The 22,197-nt window shown below is 34.6% G+C and overlaps 1 long non-coding RNA gene across 1 annotated transcript; it reads right to left on the bottom strand.

Moving 5' to 3' along the window:
- Positions 1-3,517: 3,517 nt before the first annotated feature.
- Positions 3,518-21,047, bottom strand: LOC107877827. Its single transcript, XR_001676546.2, has 4 exons — positions 20,855-21,047; positions 20,018-20,365; positions 11,818-11,870; positions 3,518-3,949 (listed from the first exon to the last, which is right to left on the bottom strand). It is a non-coding gene; the product is annotated as an uncharacterized LOC107877827 (long non-coding RNA).
- Between the last annotated feature and the right edge of the window lie 1,150 nt (positions 21,048-22,197).

Here is a 22,197-nt window from a genome sequence, read left to right as displayed (position 1 = left end):
TTATTGTAACACCCCAAATCTGGTACCTGGATTGCTACACGGTGCTCATGACCCCAAAGGACCACAAGCTAACCCATGACTGATATCTGTACCTGTATACTGCATAATATACTGAATAATGCAGAAATATGAACTGAAAGGCCATAAGGTTCACATAACTGAAGTAAAACATAAAATCTAAATAGGGTATGAAATACCCAAAACAACTTAAATAACTGTTTGAACATAATAGTCTGGAAAGCCTTTAACTGACTAAACTATCTGAATAAGGAGTTGATGGGACATGCCCCCAACTAACTCCAACTAATAAACTATTTAATAAGATAATGGGGAAATAATCATGTCCTCGAAAGAGGAGGACTCACTTCTAATTCTGTCTACGATATCTGGAATCTACTGTTGCTCTGGAGCTCGTGTCTCTAAACCTATGGTATAAGACACCATAGCACAAATGTGCCATTACTTTGAATGTACTGGTATGCATGTGAGGTAGGCTGAATGCATGGGGTTCATATGCATGAAAATAATAATAATAACTGACTAACTATGATGAGTGTGAGAATACATGCATGAGACATAACAACTAACACTAATACTATGATAACATGATTGTTGAATCTGCATATAACTGATAACATGAGTGACTATATCTGACAGTCCTAAATCTGAGGAAACTACTTGAGTTGTACTATATCTGAGTTGACTATATCTGACAGTCCTGAATTCTGATGAACTATCTAAGTTCTTTTACTGAGACTGATACTGAAACTGTAGGAGTTAGTCATCTAACCGATATGCCTTAAATGATGAATTGCAGTTAAATTGGGGTCCAATCTATGCCCTGATTGGAAGGGTGTTAATACTGCGCCACAGGTAAGGACAATATATGAGTGACCCTAATATAACAGGTAACTCTAGTGAGAATGGTGGGAACCCTCATATAGCAGGCTAAGACACCTTATCTACCCTCATAGAGCAGGCTATGATGTCTCAATCTATGCTAGCTACTTAGTTCTGGAATGTAAGAATTGTTTCTAAGAATCACACCCTCATATAAAAGGTGAGTTCCCATCCTTGGGTTCGCTCGGTGCTAATTTCTACTCCCATCTGAATAGACACTGAACATGATTTACTGAAATAAAAATGGACTGAGTTACTGAATTCTATTGACTGACGGAATATTACTGATATCTAACAACTGACTGAGTTCGTGAGATCATGGAGATTTCCTGAGTCATAAGATTGTCTGAAGTCTAAGGATCATAGCTTGACTGAGAATATCGTGAAAACATGACATGGCTTTAGGCACACAACTAATGTTTCGGGTACAAGTATCCCCAGGACTTGATAGAAGGCAACTGACAAAGCATGACTTTATCAAGTACAAGACCCACATCAACAATACATAATTTAATAAGTTATGGATTTCATGAAGTACAGGGTTATCATACAATCTAACATGGACGAGAATGCTGATAATCATATCATAATATCATATTCTAATATCATGGCCATTCCGATAACATACACGTTTCACAATGATAGCATGAAAGTCATTTAAACATAGGAGGATGACAAGCACATCACATTTAGCTTATGTCTTAAGCTATAAATCATGATTTCTACTTTTTCAAGTATTTTATCAACCACCTTGCATGCACAACTTAGGGCATAAGTGAATTCATCAAATTGCACATCATAAGAAACTAAATTCATGGATTGTATCTTGCTTGGTAACATAATATCATGATAAACAGACAAAGATTCCAACTTTGAAATCAATCAACATCAACAACACGATTACGAATAACCTACAACATATATACCATAATTTATAGATAAAATAAGGTTCTTGAGCTTCATGGATGGAAGGAATCCATGAATGAACACAACGCATACCTTAGTTCATGCTTTCGTGAAGATTGATGGTGAAACTTTCTTGAAATTGGATCTTCTATGAAAATCCTAGCTTGTTCTTGAGAGAAACTAGTATATTTTAGGTGAAAAGTGGCTGACTCGCGTGTTAAAGGGCTTAAATAGGGGTGGAAAGTTTACCCTTTTAACCCTGGACGCATCATTTAATTTCAATGAAAATTTCTCGAATTAGACCTTTGGCGCAACGCGGCGCAATTGCGCTGTGTCACTGGATTTTGACAATTGGGAAATTGAGGGATGCCGCAACGTGGAGCCATCTCATTGTCCCTTCTTTTACGACTAAGAACTTTTATGAGACGCAGAGGAAATTGCGTTGAGACATTAGAAAAGGACAATTTCCATTTTACCTTGTGGCGCGGCGCGCCACTGACCAATATGGCACTGTTTTACGATGGGAACTTGAAATAGTCATAACTTATTACCTGGTTATCGGATTTAGGCAAATTTTTTATCGATGGAAAGATTATTGAATTTTCCAAATGATAAAAAGTGAAAATCTTGAAAATACCACATGTAAAAAAGTAGATTCATCTTTCAAAGTAAGTTTTAACATTCTTTAGACAATTTTAAGCTCGTAAAAAGTACGGGGTATTACAATTATCAAAAGCAAAAGTGTGCGAATAGTAATTTCTTCCAAAGCTAAGTTCTTCCAACCCATATAACTATTGTTGTCGCTTGAATCGTTCTAACCACACATTACGAAGATTTTAATTTTTGCCATGAATGCCTTTGCCAAAGTGTCGCTTTGCACCAAATAATCAAAAGCATCACCGAGGAACTCTTCGTTATAACCTTCCATTACCATAACTTCTTCATACAACTTTGTCATATCTAGGCGACTATCAATCATCTTACTAATTATCATTTCCACTTCTCTAAATTTTATTGATATATCACCTACGATATCTTGCACCTCAAAAGAACTCTTTCTTTTGCAACTTGGTTTGGCTTAAGAAATGTTAGTCACTTGTGCATCCTTTTTTGTGGATGGTCCTTCAATTTCATTATCATTATCTTTCTCAGATCAATAATCCAAATCTATATATCTTCAAATGACTTAGCATGATCTCCCCTAACTCGATCATTTCCATACACAAGAGACATTTCTCCAAACATTTCAATTTTTTTGTTGATGAACTTATCATTATTGGGATATGCCTACAATATAAATATAGAAAAAAAATTAATATCACGTTTATTTGGTTCAACTTGTATAATTTAACATAAAAAAACAATTACAAGCATAACAACTTAAAAAAGTGAACACACTGAACAACAACAATTAATAATATATCCCATTAATTCCTACCTTCTGGGGTATGGGGAGGATAAAATATACGCAGTTAATACCACTACCTCCGAAGAAGTAGAGAAATTATTTTTGATAGACCCCCAGCTCAAGACATAGAGACACTAAATACGATTGTAATAAAACATGAAGCATCTCACAAGATCAAATGAGTAGAAAAAATCTGGCTCAATTTATTTTCTGCTCGTAGTACAAATTAGTCAATATTTTTGTAAAGGTACATTAATTGCCTCAAACTATAGGGAGTATTAAAGATATAGTAAAACAACCAAATAACTTAAGTGGTGTTGGCAGTCTTTTCTTCATTGCAAGAAAGAGAAAAAGGAATACAATTATAGGTTCTTTGTAAGACAGAATAAGGCTACACTATCTGGTTGCATTTGAATTGTAAATATGATTTATACACAACCTATATGCTGATACTAAATACAGTTTGATGGCAATTTTTGAAGACTATTTAATGTCTTCCTAAAATTTCTCTTTGCTAGTAAGCAAGAACCATCTATAAAGTTATGAGTTCATATTTACTATTTGTTGTAATTTTATTGGATCTTTACATGTTAATATGATAATATGATATGCCTGAGGCAGAAGAACAAGACGGACACGCTGCCATTATTCTATTCTTTAACAGATTTCACCTTGTGTCTGGTCTTCCCACTACCCAAAACACTATGTAGCACCATATTCCGTCTGTTGATACATCTTCAACAAAAAGAATCAACGTGTAAGATGGAAAATTCAGCATATATCAATTATCATAGTATTTATTCAGATACAACAGTTGTATTATCGAACAAACTATCTGAATTATCTTCAAACACGTTCTATATAAGACTCCAGTCTACTTGAAAAGGATTTAATTGACAGTTGAATACTAAAAATATTAAAAAATGATATACCGCAAAAGAAACCACAAAGAATCCCGTTTAAGAAAACCATAAGCATTCCATTCAGAAATTCTAGTAAGATGTATATGGAAGTGCAAGAATACATACAAAGCTAAAAGATAGAAACACAAAATACAAAAGTAACCAATAGGTTCAGTTCTCGTATGCCTGCCATAAAGGATCAAAGATTAACGACCTCGTAAGTATTCCATTGATCCTCAAAACCAACAGACTCTCAACCAAATTTTAGGAACTCAACAGTGACTGGTTATATTAAGAAAGAATCAATCTTTTGACACACACCAATACACACACACACGGAGTGAAAGCTTCACTAGGATCATTTTGTATATCGATATATAAAATTTTCATGAATTGGAGAGCTAAGAGCATACCAGCTTAACAATAGAAAGGCTCCTAAAAATCAGCAAACATATGAAAAAAAAATTGATTCAATCAAGAAAGGTTTAATCTTTAAACTCTCTGCCACACACACATACAGACACACACAATTTGGTTGTATCAAGAAAGATCCAATCTTTCACTCTTTGACACAACACAACAAAAAAAAAGTACTGACTATATCAAGAAAGACTAAATTGTTCTCTCTTCAACACATATAACCACACACATTTAACTGACTATATCAAGAAAGACTAAATCGTTTGCTCTTTGACACATATAAACACATATATACAACTGATTATATAAATAAAGACTACCTTTTCACTCTTCGGCACATACACACACAACTGATTATATCAAGAAAAAACAATCTTTTCATCCTCTTCCACATAGACAACTGATATAACACACACACACACACATACAACTAAATTTTTTTTCACTCTCTACCAAACAGACATACATACACACAACTAATTATATCAAGAAATATTCAACAATTTCACCTCACACATGCAAAAACAACTAATTATAGCAAGAGAGATTCAATCTTTTTACTCTCTGCTACATACACATAAACAACTAATTACATCAAGAAAGATTAAATCTTTTCCCTTGCTACCACTCACATAGATGATTATACCAAGAACGCAAATCTTTCTACTCTTTACCACCCACCCCCACCCTCCCCCCAAACAACAACAATAACTACTTATATCAATAAAGATTTAATCTTTGCAATCTCTGCCATACACACACGCACATACAGAGAAACTGATTATATCAACAAAGATTTAATCTTTTCAATCTCTGCCTTATACATACACAAAACTGATTATATCAAGAAAAATCAATCTATTGACTCTCTGCTACACACACAAAACTGATATAACACACACATACACAAAAGATTGATTATATTAAGAAAGAATTTATTGTAATTCTTAGATTTTGTTTGATTGTGTTCCCAGTATATGCCTACATGATATAAGCATAGTGTGGCAATAAAAGGAAGACCGGTTCATTAAGCTTTCGCTATATATGGGGTCAAGGAAAGTATATTGTATGCAAATAAATGATGAAAACATGTTTCTGGATGACAAATTCAGCCCACTGATAACTAAACAATGAAAATAACTGCACAACATTTCACATACACGAATCACATCACATAACTAAACATCAACAAAATCAAGAAATAAAACTAATAACGAGAATTTCAAAAAAGAAATTAGTACTAGGTCAAACAAATAACAAAACAATGAAATAAGCAAACAAGTACATTTTACCTGAATATGGACAGCATAGACGTCGGGACTGGCCATAATCATCTTATTATAACTAAGATACTCATATAGCTTCAGTCTAATGCTAATCGCTCAACTAACTCACAATAACTTATCAATTTCAATAGATAATTTAAACCTAAATTTCAGCTTTTGAGCAAAATTGAACTCGAATCAGAAATCCTAATTTCAATTTTTGAACAAAATTGGCCTCAAATCAGAAACCCAAAAAAGTAAAAGAGAACGAATTAAAGAAATTTTTGACCAAACACCATAAAAGAAATTAGTTATGGACATACCTTAGAAATTCTTGCAGTGAGAAGAAGAGAGAGAGAGGGGAGAAAGCCTTAAAATTGGAGATGAATATGATCTGCTTGTGGGTGCGACTTCAATTTTATTGGGGGTGGAGAAGAGGGGTGGGGGTATAAGCTTCTCAAATTTTTTATCTTGAAAATAACTTCCCTTGGTTTATCAGGGATGTCATTTTCCCTCAAATGAAGAAAAATAAGTCACTTTGAAAAATGTTTCCTCAATATCTTTTCTTAACCAAATAGGGGAAAATGGGAAAATATATTTTCCATCATACCAAAAAAAAGTTCAAACGGACTTCGATGGGATGCTCGAGATTCGTTTGAAGTCCTATATACGCAAACAAACTATGTAACCACACTAAATTCAATGCTCCAAACTCAATGGAGATATAAGATTTCCAAGAAAAATATCATTTTCACAGAGTTGACCCCTAAAATCCAAAATTACAATTATTCAAACCGAGGGTGAAAATGAGATTTAAAAGTCATAAAATAAAATCAAACATGTTACCACCCTAAAATCAATATTTTAGATCTATTGGGAATGTCGGATTTTTCATCCGAGGTTGTTTTGACCAAATATAGGTCCCACACCCATATTTCTAGTTTTCCAACTTTTTGACCAAATTGGGACCCGAACCAAAGGTCTACCTAGCCTAAAATTGATATTCCGGAGCTGCTTACGCTGTCCATTCAGCCATATGTCACACAAATTAAAATATATCCACATAAGTCCAAAATAAAGCTCTCGAAGCCATTAAAACCCATAATATTGCATAAATGGTACCAAAATGTATTAGGAACCATGCCAATCACCCCCACCCACTAGAAATACCATAATTTAACTACGGGGAGGGGTAAAATAGTCAAATTACATAGAAACACATAATTCACATATTTCATCAAAAAGTTGGTCGTTACATCATCAACCACTAAAAATCTAGTTCGTCCTCAAACTAAGGAAAAGAAATACCTGAATCAACGAAGAGTTAGGGATAAGAAATACACATAGTTGATTCGACCTCCTAAGTAGCCTCATCTATAGGTCGATGTCGCCACTGGACCTTAACCACAGGGTTCACTCTAGAGCACAACCACCTAACATCCCTAGCAAATATTGAGACCGGATCCTCAACAAAAGACAACCACTCATCTAACTGAAGTGACTCCGAATGAATAACATGAGACTCATCCAAAATGTAACGACGAAGTAAAGAAACGTGAAAAATTGGATGAACCACTAATAGATCAGGGTAAAAGCCAACTCATAAGCCATATCACCATTTGTTTGAAGAATCTCGAATGGGCCAATAAACCTGGAGCTAAGATTGGCCCTTTTCCTAAACCTCATCACACCCTTCATGAGTGAAACTCAAAGGAAAACACAATCACCAACATTAAATCTCAAGGCACGAAGTCTACGATCAGCATAACATTTCTGTCTACTTAGAGCCACTCTAAGTCTATCCTGAATGACCCGGACTTTATCCAAAGGCTCACAAAGCAATTCCATACCTCGAGTTTTCACCTCAAAAATATCAAACCAACCCGCTGGGGAGAGACAACGCTTTAAAAGGAGCCATATCAATACTGGAATGGTAGCTATTATTAAATACCAACTCTGTTAAAGACAAATGTTGCTCCCACTGGCCATCAAAATCTATCACGCATGCGCAAAGCCTATCCTTCCAAACCTGGATAGTTTGCTCTAACTGGCCATCAGTCTGGGGTGAAACATTGTATAGAGATCCACCACAGTCTGAAATAATGGAAACCAACATACCATGAAGATGCACAATCTCAGAATGTAGATACGGGCCAACCTCTCAACACCGAATGAGACCTGAATCAAAATAAAATGAGATGACTTGGTCAATTGATTCACGATGACCTAAACTCTATTAGAACTATAAGATGTATAAGGAAAACCAATCACAAAGTCCATGGTGATCCATTGCCACTTCCACTCTGGAATGGGCAAACTTTGAAGTAATCCACCAAGTCTCATATGCTCGTCCTTCACCAGCTCACAACATAGGCAACGAGCTATAAAATCCTTTATATCTCACCTTATACCACCCTACCAGTAGTGATGTCTCAAATTATGATACATCTTAGTCACACCAGGATAGATAGAATATCTGGAACAATGGGCCTCCTCCAAGATCAAACTAATCCAATTACCTACTCTCGACACACAAACTCAGCACCCAATCCTCAAAACTCTATCTAAATTAAGTGAGACTTCCTTAGCCTCCCCACTCAACACCTTATCTCGAATCAACCTCAATCTAATATCATCAACCTGATGAGCTCAAATCTGTTCCATCAAAGAAGATCTAGCCTCCACAAATTCTAAAACACGCCTAAGTGTCAAAATATCAAGCCTAACTATCTGGTTAGCTAAAGAATGAACCTCTAAGGACAAAGGCCTTTCCTAGGTCAAATGATGTGCTAAGTTACCCATGCTAGTCGACTTTCAGCTCAAGGCATCCAAAACTACATTATCCTCGCCTGGATGGTATAGAATAGTTAAGTCATAATCCTTAAGCAACTCAATCCCATGATGCTGCCTCATATTAAGATCTCACTGGGTGAAGAAGTACTGAAGGCTATGGTGATCTGAGAAGATCTCACAATGGACTCCATACAAGTAGTGTCTCCACAACTTTAAGGCAAAACACAACTGTGTACAACTCAAAATCATAGGTAGGATAATTTCTCTCATGAGTCTTCAACTGATGAGATGCATAAGCAATCACCATACCTTCCTGCATCAACATAGAACCTAAATCAACACCTGAAGTATCAAAAAAGACAGTAAAACCCATGCATTCCCTAGGAAAAGTCAAGATAGGAGCTAAAGTCAACAAATCCTTGAACTTTTGAAACCTCGACTCACAAGCATCAGACCGTTGAAAGGAGATCCTCTTGTGAGTGAACTTAGTCAAAAGAGCTGAAATAGAAGAGAAATGCTCAAAAAAATACCGATAATAACCTACCAAGCCAACAAAACTCCAAATATCAATGGGCGAAGTAGGTCTAGCCCAATCATGAACTGTTGCAACCTTGGATGGATCAATCATAATACCCTCTTTAGTCACCGCATGACACAAGAAAGAAATAGACTTCAACCGAAACTTGAACTTAGAAAACTTAGCATACAACTTTTTATCCCGTAATCTCTAAAGCACAATCTGCAAATGCTCCTCATGCTCAGCCTCACTTTTTGAATACACCAAGATATCGCCTATAAACACAATAATAAAAGAGTTGAGACACGGTCTAAACATGCAGCTTATCAACTCTATGAACAAAACAGGGGCATTGATCAACCAAAATAAAATGACCAAGAACTCATAATGACCATATAGAGTCTGAAAAGCTGTCTTTGGAACATTCGAAGCTCTAATCCTCAACTGGTGATAATCAAACCTTAAATCAATCTTCAAAAACACCGCAACACCCTAAAGCTAATCAAATAAATTATCAATGTGACGAACATGATACTTATTCTTAACTGTCACCTTATTAAACTATCGATAATCAATACATATCCGTATAGATCCATCTTTTTTCTTCACAAATAGGATAGGCGTACCTTAAGGTGAAACACTAGGTTAGATAAATCCCTTATCCAACAACTCTAGTAACTGATCCCTCAGTTTTATCAACTCTATTAGGGCCATCCTATAAGGAGGAATAGAAATGGGCTTAGTGGAAGGCTCAACATTAATAGCAAAATTAATATAACGATCCGAAGGCATACTAGGCAAGTTTGTTGGGAACACATCCAGAAACTCATGGATAACACGAACAAAATCCAAGAAAGAAGGCAAAATAACATTGGTGTCATGAATATAAGCCAAGTAAGATAAACATTCCCTCTCAACCAATTTATGAACTTGAACATAAAATATAATTCTCTTAAGACTCAAATGAATTGCACTCTTTCAAGCTATCATTGGCATACCCGGTGAAGCTAAAGTCCCAGTCTTAGCAAAACAATCTAAAATAGCAAGGATCCGACCAATCTATACCCAAAATAACATCAAAATCGACAATATCTAACAAAAACAAGTCTACCAAAGTATCACACCAGGCAAAAGTCACAACACAAAATTGGTGCACCCAATCCACCACTAAAGAATCACCTACCGGGGTGGATACACAAATAGAAATGGCAAGAGGCTCACTAATAAATATCAAAACCCAAAGCAAAAGACATATACACATAAAAGAAAGTTAATCCGGGATCAAATAATATAGATGTGGGTTTAATACAAATGGGGATGATGCATGTAATCATAACATCGAAAGCCTCTACCTCAGGTATAGATGGTATAGCATAAGATTGACCACAACAAACAACTGCCTGGGTTTCCCACGATCACCAACTGCCAGAGTGGCCCTACGACCACCTCCTTGAGCTCCACTACCTCTACCCCTTGCATATCTGGTAGCACCCCTACCCCTCACAACTCTAATAAAAGTAACCCAAACCACCTGATACGGATAGTCAATTACCACATGGCCAATCTCATCACACATATAACAACCTCTATGACTAGTCTCAACAAAAGAAGTTACTACTAGGCCCAAATGGCCACCCTAAATTGTTAAACTAGAAGGCCCACTACCTGAACTCTATAAAGCTGCCAGCACTAGCCTACCATGGTATCCACGAGAACCCCTTAAATCTCTGGCTTAAGAGTTCTGACTCTTGAACTCACCAAAACATCACACCTTTTTGGTGCCTCCCTGAGATATACTAAGAATATCCTTTTTCATCTTAGCATGATCCATAATACTCTAAAAATAAGACCAAAGCATAACTATCTAAGATGTAGACAACTGAAGAGAGACATCCAAACCTTTCACAAACTTCCAAATCTTCTCAGACTCGGTGGAAATGCTATAAAAAGAATGTCTAGATAGGACATGGAAGCATGCCTTATTCTCAGTAACTATCATGGAGCCTTGCTTTAAATGATCAAACTCATCTTTCATACGATTTCTCAAATTGAAAGGTACAAATCTCTCTAGTGAATCCTCAGCGAACTGATCCCAAGTTATCTCGGGAGAATCACGAGGTCTATAACTGATAAGTGACCTCCATCAATCTTTTACTATCTCTCTAAACTGATAAGAAGTACTATAAGCCACACTATCTTCATAGAAAGAGTGAAACATAACTCAGAATACATTTATGAAAGAACTTTGTACAATAAAGAAAAAATGAGGAAAATTTTCTAAAGACATCCTATAGCCCCTCGAAGAGAGATACAAATGTTTATGTATCAATCCATGAGATTGTATTAGACATCCCGTTCTTAAACTGTTGAGACTAATGAAATCTGGAACTGATATCAATTTTACATAACCCAAAAATAAGTGTCATTATGGCATTAATCTTGGTTTACCTTGACAAATAATCCTATCACCCAAACTGATACAAAAAGGAAAAAGAATCATAACAATGCGGAAAGAACTTATCTAAAATACCAATCATGCCAAAACCCAAGGGTCAATAGTGTAAGAACTACTAATACAATCCAGTAGTCAAATACATCAGAAAAATAACCACAAAGGAAAAATATCTATTTCTAAATACTAATAAAGACATAACTAATACAGAAAGAATGATGTGAACTCCAAATATTTAAATGTCTAACCGCTACCTTGGGTAATCTGAAGACGCCTGAAAATCAACTAGTCTGAGGTGTACCCGAACCTGAAGCTTCACCAAAAGGTTAAAATGGGAGTGAGTACGGTCTACTAGTACTCAGTAGGTATCATAGGCCAATCGAGAAAAGTAAAAAATAAAGTATAAGAAATACACATTAAGGAAATGTTGCCTGCAATTAGAAAATGTCCCACAATGGTAGCCCACACAACTAGCACTAACAATTCTAATCTATCATGTATATTACAACAATACACCAAGATAGAACACAAGTATGCATTATGTCACATATAAGTAGAACAAGGGAGAACATGTAGATACAAGATAATCAAATACAAGTAAAGAAAGGTAAGACAAATACCCAAATGACAAGTCAATATGGCAATACAACACAACATAAACACAATAAAGTAAGTGCAATGTATATGATAATAATTACGATGATGATAATGATGATGATGCATGAGGTCATCGCACAACCTTCGAGATTACCGCACAATCCCTGTATACACCTATGGAGCTAAATCTTTCCAGTATAGGACCCATGACGGGTTTTTTAATCCATATATAATACACATATCTCATATCTCCTTTTTGTAACATCCCTCAAAAAGGTTTTATAAGGTATTACAATATCTCCTCCCTAGCACTTCCCTTGGGAAGGCTTTTATAAAAAGTATTGCCAGTGTTTCTCAAATGTTTCTATGGTGATACCGATGTTTCATGAATGAATATGATATAAGGATGTAATGCTCACAACCAATCACACTAAGTAATTCCACAACCAATTACAATGATATATTTTCACAACCAACCACAATTATACATTTCCACAACCACGTGAGACAATATTCACTCATTATTTTTGTTTCATCCATTAGCTTCCACATGTCTCATATAACAAAAAGTATGAATATATAACAATACACCAATGGTATCACATTATGCATTTCAACAATGCAATACAATTATTTATATATTCAAGGATATCAACATCACATGGGACTCCAAACGGTCACACATATCACATAATATCTCAATTTCAACAATTATATTACATATAAGCCCCCACACGGGCACAACACATAGATAATAATTTTTCATGATTAGTTCTCATCCTTAACATGCATTTAGTACCATAATTTACTACCCAACATAGTATGAAAGAGTTAAGTCATAACCTACCTCAAAAGTAGACATACTGCAACCAAGACTTTGCTCTCAAAGCCTTACCCCTTGGAAACGGTCCCAAACTCTACTAAAAGCATTAAATATGGCATCTATGTGTCAAATAAAATCAACGACACTCATATTAAATACTTTTGATTTGGAGTCAAAATGAACCCTCCAAAATGGCTTTTTGAAAAAGAAGGGAAAAAACATAACTTTATTTTCTAAGGTTATTATGTGTTGTGTGTGATTAGTAGTACCTTTGAGTTTCTAAGTGGAAGGAGACTAGTTATATATTTATATATATATATATATATATGATGTTCTTAATAGCTAAGTTAAGGAGTTATGGGTATATGTTATTGAGCCTTTTGGGTATGATCTTTATTCTCATAGTTTAGAAATATAAGTTTAGAGATGTGGTAATAATAGGCTATGACAAAAGCAGTATGATTTATTAAAGGTTGAAGACATCAGTGTTAAGTGTTTGAATCTAAGTTTGAAATCTTGAAGAATAAGTGAATAGAAATGAGAGTTGAATCTCTAGATGGTGTGAATTCAGGACGTGGTGGTACTCATGAGGATTCTAAGTTAGTAAGTGCTTAAGAAATTTTATAATGATTAGTGGGGCTGTTGAAAGATAGAGTTGTACCTCCGAAGAAAGTATTAGAAATAGGTTTTACACTTTCAGGTATAGTCTTTCAGAGTAAGTTTGTTATTTACGTGTGTTGTTGTATTTCAGATTCTAGAGTGCAATGAGTGTAGTTCAGTTTAGAGTTTAGTAAAGAGTTTCTCAGATTTAGAATGATGGATTAAAGCTATAGGGAAGATGATAGAATGAGTAGCCAAGTCAAGCTCTCAAACTCTAGTAGTGATACTAGTATGTTATAAAATATCAGAAAGTGGGGGTGACGCTCAACCCATTCTTATTTCAGTGTTGGTATTTCAGTTATCCCGATATTTACTCATGCCTCAAGTGTCAGTTCCCTGAACATAGCTCATGTTCATGAGTATAATAGAGAGTCATGTACTCTCCCAGTTCCTAGTAAGAGGAGTTCCAATTCATCCAGTAGTTGGAATCACACTTCATAAGTTATGAACTCCAAAATTCAGGTCATGTAGATCATGACTTATGTACTCATGCTTTATAGTATGTTCGTTCCAGTACTCATGAAACACCCTTAACAATCAGCGAAATTCATAGTTACATCATGTATGTCCTCAGATTAGATCTCTTTAATGAGTCCATATCATAAAACCTCTATTCCTCAGGCCTCGGTGAAGTGTCGAGCTATTCTTAGTGTCCCTTCATGTTCTGGATACTGACATTCCAACCTTTCAGTGACCTTCCTAAGTCAAGAGAGTGATGATGAATAATTGTATGGATGGGAGAGAGTAAATGTGTTATGTTGAAAAAAATGGTTGAAAACTGGTTTTATGTAAGCCTCTAAGTTTGAAAGAATTTTTGAGGTGAAGTTTATTTTCTTGTGTATGACTTGGTTAGTTGAGAATATTATATGTGTGTCTTCCTAATAATTGAATAGTGCATGGAACTTGTTATTGATAGAGGTATTAGAGAATATGAGGAAAATGCTTTTATGAGTATTTGTTTAGAAGTGGACATGTGGTTATGAATATAGGTTTGAACGTTATGTTGATATATAATTGAATGGGCGCGTTGTGTGCTAAAATTCCTAGTAAGAATTGAATTTTGTTAAAGTAGTAGTAAGAAAAATTATCTTTGAGAGTAGTAGTTATGACAATGCTTGGGGTATTGAATCCATGGTTCAGACTAGTATTATGGTGTTATGTGCAGTACATTGTGATTCTGAGTTAGACTTGACCATGATGAGAAGATTTAGTTCAGTTTAGACTTTAGTAGATGGATTTATCAATGCCATATGAAATTTATAAGTTGAATCAAGTGAATATGGTATTTAAAGAGGAGTAGTATAGTTGAGGGAGTATTTCCGAGGTCTTGCTAAGCTTGAAAGTAAGAAGTTGCATTGCTCAAGACCAAGTAATTCCATCCTAGCTTATGATTTATGGGTCTTTGTTTCATTCTACAAAGTGGTAGCAATATTGTGATTTCTTATTAAGATGTTTTATCCAGATCATGCCCAAAGCTCTTTACTCCCTAATAGCATGAGAAATTTCTTAGAAAAGTGTTAAAGAAATACCCTAGTTGGGTGTGAGCATTCAGTATGATCCAGTTCATATCGCCTACAATCCAGTTTAGCAATCAAATAGATCAGTTCCTATAGATTTCCAACGTCCCATCTAGTCATACTACCCAAAGTTTCGCAAGTAAGGCTATTCTATGAGGTAAAATGTTAGCCTTTGTACAAATTACGAATTCAGGTCAGTCCATGCATCATGCATCAGTTTCAGATTCAAATATTAAGTCATGATTCAATTCATAAGTATCTTCTGTATCATCTCAGTCTTTTCCTAGTATTTCAACCAAATCAGTATCATTCGGGGATAAACGATCCCACGAGAGAGATATTGTAATGCCTCGAGTTTTCATGGAGTTTTTATGTCATAAACCTCTCATTCTTTTTCTTATTAAATCAAATCCATCCTAAAGTAATGGTGAATCATAAGTGGACGCTCTCATTTCTATATCAGCCATACAACTATTTTCATGAGAATTCATGTATTCATAGATCAGTTCAGTAGCTCATCATGTTTAAGATTCAGTTATTCAGTTCATTTAAATTGTGCATGATAGCTTATAGCCTCAGATTCTTTAGCGTTCTCAGCTTAACTATCCACATTCGTGGATAAATATTTCCAAGGGGGAGATATTGTAACACACCGTATTTTTCCTAGCTTAATTTCGTCCCTAGAAGGTCAAGGATTAGCTTTTAAAATGAATACCTTTTTATTTCATGTGGTATTTTATAGATTTAGAGTTTTCATTGTGGGGGAAATTGAATAAGCATTTTATGCTCATTATTCACCATTCTCTTCAAAAGCAAAACTCTAGAAATGTAAGACCCCGCAGATCCTCATCGTCCAAGTCCTTTAAAACGTGCCAAAAGAGGTCTTGGACATAGAAAATTTTTAGCGAAGTGTTAGGACTTAGTCTTTCCTAAAGCCCTCAAACTTTGAGGAATTTATTTATGACCTTCCCAACCTCCAAAAGTTAATTTTTAAGTTGATTCACGATCGTGGAAGTCAATAGTATATCTCGGGTGAGTTTCGAAATTTTCGGACGAGCATAAGGGCGTGTTTGGAACTCCAAAATAGCAACTTAGGGCGATTAACCTGCAGCGCCCTGCCTAGTCCGGTGCTGGGGGAGAGCCCGCAATAGAGACCGCAGTACCTCGCCCAAAGCGGCGTTCTAAAGCCCGCGGCACCCGAGCCAGTCCGATTCGGGTAATTTTTGCAGTTTTATTCCATATTTTAAGGGTAAATGAGTCATTTTCCCCACCCCAATCCATCCAAACACAAGATTTAATCTTATTCTAAGCACTTTAGGCTTATTTTCATTACTTTTCTCTCAAGCAATACCCTAAGAACTCCAAAGCTCCTCCTCCAAGAAGTTTAGATCCTCCATTGTTACTCCAAGAAAGTTTTAGATTAAGGGTTCCCAAGTAATGATACTCAAGAATCCATCTTCAGGAACGCAAATAGGATCTTCAAAATCAAGATTCTTCATCTAGTTTTTCATCCAAGGTTGTTGGGTTATGAACAAGGATACTCCTTTCATTTTTGTGCCCAAAATTTGTTTTTAATTACGAAAGTTACTTGATTTTATGTGATTTCCCATGAAATTGAAGTTAGGGTTTATACCCAATGTTTCTATTCATAAGATTTTGAGATTTCCATTGATTTCAAAGTTGAATTACATGATTTTGTTCATATTTTCATGCATATTGTAGAAATTTCCAGACTTTATGATAAATTATAAATGTTTATATTATCAAGCATGAATTTTAAGATGTTTTAACATGAGTTTGATGCTTGGGTCACTAAGCCCCAATGAGCTTTGCTATTTCAAGATCGATTGTGCTATGAGCACTTTATGACTAGATTCTTTTCAGATTACCAATAAAGATTTGACCTTTTGGTCTCCGAATAGATATGAAATCCACTTTATAGAATTCAGATTACAGATTTAGATTTATAGATATACAGTTGGATTTCATCATAAATCATTAGACTATTTTAGAAGTGGATTTTCATCAGAATGAGCATATAGATTTAATGGGAGTAGTATTTAGCATCAAGGTGGGTAAGTTACTACGGTTTCATACCTCAGAACTACGTGCCAACGTAGGATTTTGATTGTTCCCACTTCTATGTGGATGATAGATATGTGATCACTTAGATAGGTTATACTCCCTGGCAAGAGTATGACTCCTCTCCCCAACGTGAGGATTCCTCCTTAGGAGGACAAAAACGTTGGACTCCATGAATTCTCACATGGTTTATGTCGGTCAAGAGAACCTCCCTTCTAGCTAATAAAAAAGATTAATAGAAAAACTTGTAGAAAAACTAAGTGTAAAGGCTCACAAGTTTACACAAATATTATTTTACTTAAGATTTCAGATTACAGAATTACAGCTTTTAGTTTCAGACATTAAAAATTGAGCCCTTTTTCACTTGGCCTATATGATTTGAGAATATAACAGAAATATAGATTTTTGAACAAAGTGTTATGACTCACAAGATTTATACTATATGCTTTACTATTTATGATTTATAATCTTCAAATTTCAGATTACTCAAGCCTATGTGAGTCATTTACATTTAGCATGCATGATTTTATAAAATGTGATGATAATATTTTACTTATGCATTTACCCCATATACGTTTATGTGCTACATTGTCTCATAATATAGGTATAATTTATGATATGTACAGTCAGAATCAGACAATTGCAGATTCCAGCCAGCAGAGAATAAGTCCTACTTCGGGGACTTTAGTTAGATGTTATTTATACACTTTACTTTCCTATTCCTATGTATTGATTAGTGGTATTTAGGGTCGCGTCCTAGCTATCTATAGTCAGTATAGTAGAGGCTTTATAGATGCCAGTTAGAGTCAATTAGGTAAATTCAGTCCCTCTTTTCAGATTTTATCAGAATAAAAAAGTTGTATCAGTATTGTAATTTCACAGATTCCATCATTTTCATATTTTCGCACATTAAACTCAGTCATTTTATACATATTTATCCAGTTGCTTATGGGTTATGCCAGTAGAAGGGTTAGCTTGGGATTACTTGTGGTCTAAGCATCGTGTGACGTCTTGAGACCATTTTTAGGGTGTTACATAGGCGGTCGGGGCCCGTGTTATTATGGGACCAACATGCTGCAGGCAAAGAATAATAAGGTGCAATGCATCAAATATATAAACTAAACAATTTACTTTATGGTATTTGTGAAGGAGCCAAGTTCTATAATGGGTTATGAATATTTTATTCACATACTATGAAGCATCCTTAGCTTGAGAGTTGATATGCGTAATATAATTGAAACTTGATACATAGAATTCAGAATTGATAGTGTTTCAATAAGTAGTTTCTATATGGTAATGAAAAAATAGGAATGAAACATTTACAACAGATTGTCTAGTACACAATAGCAGAAAGGGAAAATTAAGGAGGGATATACTATTGTTAAGATTTTTTTAAGAAATAACAGCCAGAGTACAGAATTGAAGCACTACAATCTTATGTACTTCCTGCATAGGAAAAACAAAGGGACCAACTTGAGGTTCCGTTGCAAGGGTACCATCTTCCTACTCAATAGCGCTATCATTCAGCATTTTCAGCGTTGCAATAGCTCCATCATGTATATCTATGTCAAGTAGTTATTTTTCATAATACTTGGGGGGATCTGAACTCTTCTATTGAAGGTATTGTTGTTTTAGCAAATGCATGAACTAATGTAATGCCACAGTAACCAGTTAAGATAAGAAACTTAATTTGCACGACATAATGTAGATTCTTTGGTGCTAGGAATTTAACTGTATTATTTAATTTAAATAATAAGGTTTCTTTTATTTGCTCTCTACTGGTTTTATCTAACTCACTTATGACCTTTCATAGATTTGTGTAGAACACATTTTGTAGTATGCTAACATATTTCTCGCTAGCAGCCATCTTCTCTTTCCACTATGATCCAGAAAGGCTCCTACCACCTGAAGTCAAACATGTGAACGTATCATACATGTGGAGAGAAAAAGGACACACAACTAGCTTACCCTCTTTGCTACTGCTGGGCATGTTCCCAGTAACAATTAGTCAGTATTTCGTCTACAGATAACATTTATATGTACACGTTTTGCTGTTGATATTAATCTTATAGCTGAAAATCATAGTAGTACATTAACTTTCATAGGCACTATGGCTCTTGAATACACTGTTTACTGCTCATACACTATAAAATGTCATTTAATACCTCAAAAAATGTAATTTTAGCACCCCAACAATAGGCCACTATAATGTTATGCTCGTGTGTCCATATATATTACAGAATTAAGAAAATTAAAGAGAGAATATCGGAAGTTCTATGTACCTAAGAATAAAAATAATGATTTCATTATGTAATAAGATTCTAGTAAACAAGTCCTCCTCTTTATTCGAGCTGAACAAATACAATTCTATCTATATAATTCAAGAGAGTAGAAGCAGGGGATTTCCACCAACAGAACTTTGGAAAGTTAGTTGAATGCTGCAGTGACCCTTTGTTTTTAAGTTTTAAACTTGGTTATAAAAAACACTGGATAGAGAGGTGAAAAAAAGGCATGTCAGTCAAGGATGCTAGAAGCATCAAAATCTACACTCTGGTGGCTTTAATTGCTAGCCTAGGGCCATAAAGATATACAAATGTATCCAGTAAGTATAGGGGATTCATAGAGGCGACACAAATACTGAGGCGTTGTTCTTGCCGAAGAGATAATTAAAGACAGTAAAGCCAATTTTTTGATAAAGAATAAAACCAAGTACTAACAAGTGTGGAAAAAGCAAATTATAGAGGTAAAAGGGCAGAAGGAAACAGTTGCACAAACCTATGCAAGTTCAAATTCACCCGAGCCACAGTTTCTCATAAGCCAACTGGGAAAAAGAAAAGGAAGAAAAATCCATGGACCAACCGTCAAATACTATCATCTCCGTCCCGTAGGAAATCTCTTCTAGCAGAAGAACCTTATCAAATAGCAAACAAAAAGGCATATCATACACACCGCACTCATCAAAGTTCACCATCACTTCCATCATCAAAATTCACACTACCCAATCCCCTTTCATGAACCATCAACCAAGTCATGCGGTGTGGGTACAACCGGAAGTCGATGAGACCAGTTCTTCGTCACTGCTTTTCCATTTTTTCAACTCCAAAAGTGCAACAAATAGGAAATCTGAAATCACCAAAAATAGGCTTTTGATTGGAATCTAACGTGTCGTCAAGTACCAAATTGATGCAACAAAATTTAAAACCTCTACACAATATATGGCTATAAGAACCACTATAGCTACTAATCCCAGTGGAGCCAAAAAAAACAATATTTTAATAGGAAATTCACTTCTTTGAAGAAACTTATCAAACACCTATGACACAATTATTTATTTTTAAAGAGCTAAAGTACCCAAGTTTTTTCCAATAAAATCTTTCATGCATACAAAATATAAGAGTAAACAGAGAAGCTTCAAGTGAGAGCATCCACCAACAACTAAATCTTAAAGTGAGTCTAGATCTTGCAGTTTAATCTAGGCTAGTGCGTAGAAAAATTGAATTGGGTCTCATCCATTTTAAGTTATTCAGAATTAACCGAAACAAAGAAGATAATAACAAAAAAATATAGCTGTAAAATAACACGAAAAACAAATCAAAGACGGTGGAATGGTACCATTTATCCGTGCTTTAGTTTTGAAAGAGACCCCAAAGCTTTTGAGATTAAAGCCTCGATTGAAAGATGCAAGATATTTGATCAAAAAAAGAGAGAATTAATCATAGAAATTAACAACAAATATAAGAGAATACCAACAAGAATGAGCAGGGTTAAAAAGAACAACAAACAAAACATAAGAAAAAATTAGGATACGTATAGAAGAAGAAAAATGGTAAAACTTAATGTGGCAAAAAGGCAGGAGAAAAGGTTCATAGAAATCTGATGTCATGGCAGTTTTTCTTTTGGGTTCAGAAGACACGTTATTTATTTGATGGGCAATAACCAACTTAACCGTTATCTAAAATGACATGAAGCACACGTGTCAAAATCATCACTTCCATAATATAGAAAAATCTCTCACCTATTTATTATGTAATTGAAACCATTGATATAATAACATGACACATCTCTTATGTGGCTAACCCATTTATATTTTTATTCATTTTTTTGACTTTCCATCTTATTCATTAATTTAGTTTTATAAATAATTTAATACCTAATGAAAATGTATTTAGTGTCTAATAAACATAGACATTCAAATTACTTATAATCCATATCTCTTCACGTTACAATTTTTACTCTCAAATATTATTCATGACTCCTGTATGTTTCATTTTTATATTCCTTAAAAATATTTATTTAACTAGTCAATCATGTCGAGCTTTGCGTGGTTTTAATAATAATTTAGAAAACTTCCTTTATGATTTTAATTCTATTAGTTGACAAAATTCTATTAGCTCCAACACTCTTTGTGTAATTAGTTTCACAGAAAGTAATTTTTGGAGGGGAAAATAGTATTAATTATAACTATATATACTTACTAACTTTGCGTATATCATTTAGTGATAATTTTTTTTTTGGTAAAATTAACAAACAATAATAATAATTACAACATATATATATATATATGTATGTATATATATATATAATGTTGGTGTCATTCATATGCATGGTGGACTTTACACATGATTGAGGTCCAAGGATATGAACATACAATTACATTGCATTCACCACGCGAGATCAAGAAAAAGAAAATTCTTTTGTTATCTGCTTTCTTGCAGGATTCTATGATATTCCAACCCAATGATCCTTAGATGGATAGCGTTTATCACCATCTCCCTCATTTTTTATTTTTTTTAAGTGTTAAAGTACTATAAATCGACATTTTTAATATTCTAGTTTAGATATATTTTATTTTTTCTCGATAAGAAATGAAAAATTCAATTAAATAAATTTATCAACTTTTGGGTTTTACTATCAACATATGTGAAAAGGAAAAGTTAACGACTGATAGTTGAGGT

Source organism: Capsicum annuum, unplaced genomic scaffold (assembly GCF_002878395.1).
Source record: "Capsicum annuum cultivar UCD-10X-F1 unplaced genomic scaffold, UCD10Xv1.1 ctg1985, whole genome shotgun sequence".
In the NCBI taxonomy this organism is placed as follows: domain Eukaryota; kingdom Viridiplantae; phylum Streptophyta; class Magnoliopsida; order Solanales; family Solanaceae; genus Capsicum; species Capsicum annuum.
This window is presented reverse-complemented; position numbering and strand designations above follow the sequence as displayed.